This window comes from Beta vulgaris, chromosome 7 (assembly GCF_026745355.1).
Source record: "Beta vulgaris subsp. vulgaris cultivar EL10 chromosome 7, EL10.2, whole genome shotgun sequence".
Taxonomy (NCBI): domain Eukaryota; kingdom Viridiplantae; phylum Streptophyta; class Magnoliopsida; order Caryophyllales; family Amaranthaceae; genus Beta; species Beta vulgaris.
In genome coordinates, this window is record NC_079208.1 from 24,993,966 (window position 1) to 25,000,633 (window position 6,668).

At 32.7% G+C, this 6,668-nt stretch overlaps 1 long non-coding RNA gene across 1 annotated transcript; it reads left to right on the forward strand.

The window, feature by feature from the left end:
• The first annotated feature begins 1,598 nt into the window (after positions 1-1,598).
• LOC104899043 (uncharacterized) lies at positions 1,599-4,046 on the forward strand. The gene is made up of 2 exons (XR_007276324.2): positions 1,599-1,954; positions 3,884-4,046. It is a non-coding gene; the product is annotated as an uncharacterized LOC104899043 (long non-coding RNA).
• Positions 4,047-6,668: the final 2,622 nt, after the last annotated feature.

The window sequence follows — 6,668 nt, forward strand, 5'->3', positions numbered from 1 at the left end:
ACCTCGTCGGGAAGGTGAAACATGTTCTGTTTTTCAAAATAGGCTAAAATGGCTAATTTTGGTTCCAACTAGTCTATATGTTGTATTTGCAATCAAATCTACCTATAAATACATCAAACTAAGTATATATGATATGTTAGAGTTGTTTATAACTTAAACTAGCATGAAACAAGTCATTTCATTCATTTGGGAAGAAAAGGCCGAAAATGGCCTAAAAGGGCTAATTTTGGTTCCAACTAGTCTATATGTTGTATTTGCAATCAAATCTACCTATAAATACATCAAACTAAGTATATATGATATGTTAGAGGTGTTTACAACTTAAACTAGCATGAAACAAATCATTTTCATTCATTTGGGAAGAAAAAGGCCCGAAATGACCTAAAAGGGCTAATTTTGGTTCCAACTAGTCTATATGTTGTATTTGGAATCAAATCTACCTATAAATACATTAAACTAAGTATATATAATATGTTTGAGTTGTTTACCATAGTGTCTGTCCACATCACATCCAACAAGGTAGGAGAAATGTGTCTCCATGACCAGTTGATGTTCAGCTTCCGTATAGAGAGACTGATCCGAACACCATACTTGGCTCGCCATGGACCTACTAAAGAAACAATTAAAAATCCAAATATGAAATTGTAATAAGCTAAGTATGATAAAATACATCTATTTACCTGTTGCTCTTCCCAAATCATCGAACTCTAAGACCATATCTCCTGTGTTGTGGAGATTCATCGTGGGACCTCGTTTACTCTTTCGTGTTGCCTTTGGATTCCCACTTGACTTCTTCCCGCTCCCCTGTGCACCATAATATGTAGTGGTCTGACCTGAACCTAAGAATCAAAATAAGAAAATTAAATTAGAGAACGAACAAGTAAATTACATAATGAATGTTTAAAAAATTGAAATAAACGCGAACCTGACGGGGTGGCTGCCCATCACCTGTCACCTCAATGCCAAGTAAGGCATTCCTATCAGCCTCTAGCTCAAATCTCTCCATCCACGCATCTAACGCATCTGCCTCACGATCACTGGCCTCTCCCTGGTCAGGCTCCTTTTCTGGGTGAAAAGGGGCATCAGAATCCGATGAATGCTCGCTCGAATCGTCACTAGCCATATATGTAGCATATAGATAGAAACAATATATAGTGTTAACGAAATTTAAAACAATATATATCATCACATCATTGTAACAAAATTCAAAACAAGCCAAATTACTCATATAGAACATTTTTTACCTTTAATTTTGGTCAATAGGTTGCTCAATGACTGTTATACCTTCTTGGTGATCCATTCGCATGTAACTATTTTTAGTATCTATCACATTCATCATATCATCATTTAGGATTGAGAAAGGGGGGATGTCATCAAACTTATCATATTCTTCTTCGTCGTCAACATCACCCACTCCTAAAATTCGCCTTTACCATTAACAACAATGCACCACTGAGTGTCTACAGGATCAGATACATAGAACACTTGTTTTGCTTGCGATGCGAGGATAAAAGGTTCTTCAGTGTCACGCAGACGACTCATATTGACCAGAGTAAAACCGCACTCATCCTTTTGCACGTGGACCGTATGCCAAACCTTTTGAGGTACTAGCGGAATTGGTTGTGAAATGTAGTTGGTTGTGGAGAGTTATAATCAAATTGTTGTAAAGAATACTAGTATAAGGGGTCTTACGGTAGTGGTTGAGGAAGTTAGATGGATATGACCTTGATTTTATGCTAGTAAGTTAAAATTAGTTAGATGATCATATTGGTGGGACTTTGGTTAATTAAATAATGTTGAGAAGGTTCATTTAGATTAGTCCTTATGTTAGAGGAATATTGAAAATGAATGTTAATACTTGTTATTGTTCTTTGAGGTATATATAAATCATTGTTGAATCAAGGGCTATTAGATTTGGATCATGGAATAAAGCGATAATTGGAGTTTGAGCAAGGTACACACATGTCCTTCTACATTCCAAATATATTATTGATATTTCGATCGATCATTATATAAGTTGATCTTGATATGTTTTCATAAGTTAAATTTATGTTGTATTAAAAATGTGATTCGTGTACTATATGGTTTGTGAAATACATGTTTATGAGTTTTAAGACAAAGACATAACTAAATCGCATATTAAGTTCTTTTAGCTATAAGTTATGTTGTTTTTGAACTCAATAGTATAAATTTGTTTGATGAACCATGTTACAAACTATGGTTCTATATAAATGAGTTTATAAGTGGGAGTGTTCAGACATATTTATCAATATATATATATATAGCCCTTTCAAGTTGAGTTTATGAAATACATTCTAGGGAGTAAGTAAGTTGCCATAAATTATAGATAGATGCTTGTGATGCGATTCATTATGACAATAAGATGAGTCTTCAAAAGGAAGGAGTTTTCCCGATATAAATTTGAGGATTTTGTCCTTCAGCTTCGGGGAATAAGAGTTTCTAAGTTCGTAAACTAAATATCGTGTTATGTGTTGCGAGGGGAAGAAGTTCAGATTATAATTAAAGTACATTATTTAGAAGCACCTTTAGATATCCTCTTGAAGAAACTTTGGTTATAGGCTGGGAATTTATGATATTATGGGAGCTAGCAATAAATCATTTGGGATATTAGATTTAATATGCATCTATAAAGTTATAAGTAAGCTTTCTGAATGTGTTTTGGGGAAGAAGAGAACTTCAGACTAAAAGATATATCACATTATTAAGAGGTAGTCTTTGGAGATTCCGACTCCTTGTAAATGGGTTTTGTAAGATAGGAAATATATGTTGGAGATGGTTGTGAGTTTGATGAATTGCTAAATAGGATTAAATGGAAAGGTTATTCTGCAAAAAGAACATTTGTGTCTTAGATATAATGTTTATAAAACTCTAATTTGGAGTTATGATATTTTGGTACTTAATGTTTTGTTTTGGAGAATCCTTTGTGGAATTTAAGCATAGTTTCTTTAAAGTCCATATTTGAAAGGGATTTAGCCAAAGAATTTTTATAAAAGGATGATTTATACCAAGTTACTGGAAACTCGATTATATTATGCAAGCAATTTAATTTGGGTATAATTAATACCCGAAAGTGATTCTGTTATGAGAATTTGAGATTTATGAATCTGAATTTTCGAAAATATGAAATTATATATTCTGATTCTGTTTTTATGAGGGGAAGAAGCTGCTAAAGCACGAACAACATTCGTAGAGCAAGTATTGCTCATTATGTGTTAGAGCGGGTATTGCTCTGGAGCGGGTATTGCTCTGTTATGTGGGGTCATGACCTAAAAGTCTTGCAAGCAGTACAAAATGGAAGAGGGAGACGTCCCTTGTAAAAAGCTTAGAGAATTCGCCTGGAAGGCAACTCTATTCGTGTTCTCTTCCCCAATATAATATGATTTCTGAAAGAAAATAGAATATGTATTTAAGTATTCGAGTGGTTTCGTGGAAAGTTATTTCAAACTTTAATTTCTGAAATGATGTTTTACTCACCCAAGTTATGGAATTCATGCGCCGATTATGGAAATGATTTACCAAGAAACTTGTTAGGAATTTACGAAGGAGTTAACTGCGATATACGTATGGATTAAATGTTTTTGTGTAGGAACCACAGAAGTGGGAGATATTTACTGACGTCAAGTATGTTAGAGTTGACTTCGGAAGATCGTATTAGTTCTATAGAGGTAACATTATAAATTATGTTCAAATATTTGTTATATAATACTTTATTTATGATTTCGATGTATCTTGATTTCAGTTGTCTCATAAGATAAACTTAAATTTGTAAATACATTTAAAGCCACTGAAAAGATTTTATGGTTGGACAGTGTGTACTCAGTTTCGCTGATTTTGTTCTTGGAACCTGTCCTGGTGGGGGCAGAGTTCATTGTTAGTGATCTTGCAGGTTCATGTGTGGAAAGCTCGGAATGGATAAAAGGAAGAATTTGGGTATCAAGGTTATAATTAGATTTAATGGTTCAGAGGTTGTATTTAGGAATATATATATCCTTATTTGTGAATATAATACTATATTGCTTTGGAAATCGAGTAAGATATTATGTAATCTGTTATTTGGTTATTGAGGATGATTTGTTGTGGCCCCTGACCCACAGGTCCATGATCGTTTTATAGATTATGTTTTCCGCTGCGAGTGAATGTAAATTTCGAGGTTATTAAGTGTTAATTGAGATTTATCAATGTTAAGTGTGATTAGCTAGCAGCTCGGAAGTGCGGGCTGTTACAGATGGTATCAGAGCATGGTCGTTTTAGAGCTGTCGTGATCTTCATATCATGAAATATGAGGTTAAGAAAGATATTGAGAATGTTTGAAATTGATTGGGTTATTAGTTAGTAGAAAATTGAGGAATTTGAAATTGTAGAAATTGAAGGTTGAGTGTTGTGGAATCTGCAAAAGTGGAAAGTCCATTAGGTTTTAGATTTGAGTGGGTATAAGAGAAAGATCTGTAATAGCCCACTCGTTTAGTTGCTTAACCCATTCATGATTCCGCTCATAAACCCTTAGTCGATCATGACTTAAACATCTAACCAGAGTGGTGTTACTGAAACTACCTCCTAATAACAAGGGGGGTAGCCCAATGATATCATAATTAACCTACTTGATAATTAGCAAATGAAAATAACTACCAACTATTACATCCTAATCTAAGAGATAACTAAATCCAATTTAAGAAATTACATAACCCAAAAATAAGCAAACTATTTATAAATAACAAAATAACTCAAAAGTCCAGCTTCCATGCTCCATTTTTAACTACTTGAATCACATGCATACCTAAGTAAGTAATCCTTCCCACCTTTTCTTCCTATTCCTGCAAATTAGGGGATCCTGTCCCCAACCATAACAAAACATTCCACAATATACTCAATCAGCAAGGCTGGTACACAAGCTCCACTTATCACAAAAGAAATAGGAACATAATAAACGTGTCTTTCTAAATAAAGAAAAATGTTCCTTATTACCATTCCGAAGATCTTACCAACAATTTCAAATCTTATTTACATTGTCTTACACAATTATACAAACAGTTTGGAATAGATATAAATAGATATATGATCCCCTTTAGACCCGCATACTTTCGATTAGGGAAAAAGAACCTGATTAGAGAGATATAACTGTGTCTAGCTGATGAGAGACGTCTCCCTTCTCTTATCATTTCTGCTTGCAAGACTTTCAGGACATGTCCCAATACACATTCATATTCCTTATCATATTCCTTATCATTCACATAAACAAACATCACTGCTAAGCAGCTTCTTTCCCCAATCGTTTCATATATTCACAAGTTAAAAATCATCATTCTTACAAGATAAATATACGAAACAAAACTTATTTGGAGTGTTGAGGAAAATCATTCTTCAACCAAAATTATTTTTTTAGAACTAATCTCATCATGTGAAGTCCCCACTAAGAGAATAAAAGAATCTTTATTGCATGAATTTATTTGATTTAAAGCTTTAAGGAAACGTTATATACTAGAGAAGGAAAATAAAATAGTTCTTTCTTCGAAATCACTATGGATACCTAGTTGTGAACTATTGATTTTTAAAGAAAATAATTAAGTGAAGGTTGAGTATTAATCATCAAGAGTTCTTTTTCTTAAGGTAAAGTAAACTATACAAGGTTTTTTATGAAATTATGAATTTGGAATGTATAGTTTAAGTTTGTTATTCAAACTATTCCTCGAGAAGCGCCTATCATTAATAGGGTCTTATGTATCTAAATATTACTTTGATAGTATTGTTACATTAATCAATAGACCTTGAAATCGAAACAATCCATTTTTGTTCTTTTTCGATAGAAATATAATTTAATCGTTAAAAATGCTTAATCATCATAATTCAATAATTTTGACTCTCATACTATGATATTAAGCTACTGTCCCTTTAAGTTAAATTACTCAAAAATTCTTCTTAATAAAGTTCTTAACACTTGAGACAAAATTTAATCTTAAAAGTCTAGTAACAATAGTCACAATTTGGTACTTAACTTAATTTTAGTTCTTAGGTACTTGTATCCACTAATTCCTAAAATTAACTATAGCATAGCTACTGCCATATTATGTATAATTTAATTAGAAACCTCATACATAACAACTAGATACATATTCATGAATTATAATGTTCAAAAATCATGTTTTTGTGACAAACTAAACATAAAACTAGTGGGAAACTTCAGATGCATTTGATTAGTCACCAAAAACAGCAATTATCCAAATATATATTCACCATAAAACCACATGCACACAACAATTTCGTAGCAATAATCACACACAAACAATTTACATAAATTTTTAACCAAAATTTAGTGTTTTAGTGTAATGCTTGTGTACCTTGCTTGTTTGCTAGTTTTTTCACTCCTAAACCTCCTTGAAATCTTGATTCTCTACTACACTTCTTAGTACCTATATCCAAAACGATATATCATCAATAATCTTACAAGATTACTCTCAAAAATCAACCCAAAGAATCAATTTTTCAGCCATACATTACTTACCTCACCTACCTTCTTCTTTCCTTGACCTTGATTAATCTCCTTGGACCTTTGGCTTGAAAACTTTTTTCCAAATACCTATTATCAACTGAAATAGCTAGATATCAACTTGCATGTAAATTTTGAGGAGTTTTTATGCAGCAATTTAAGAGAG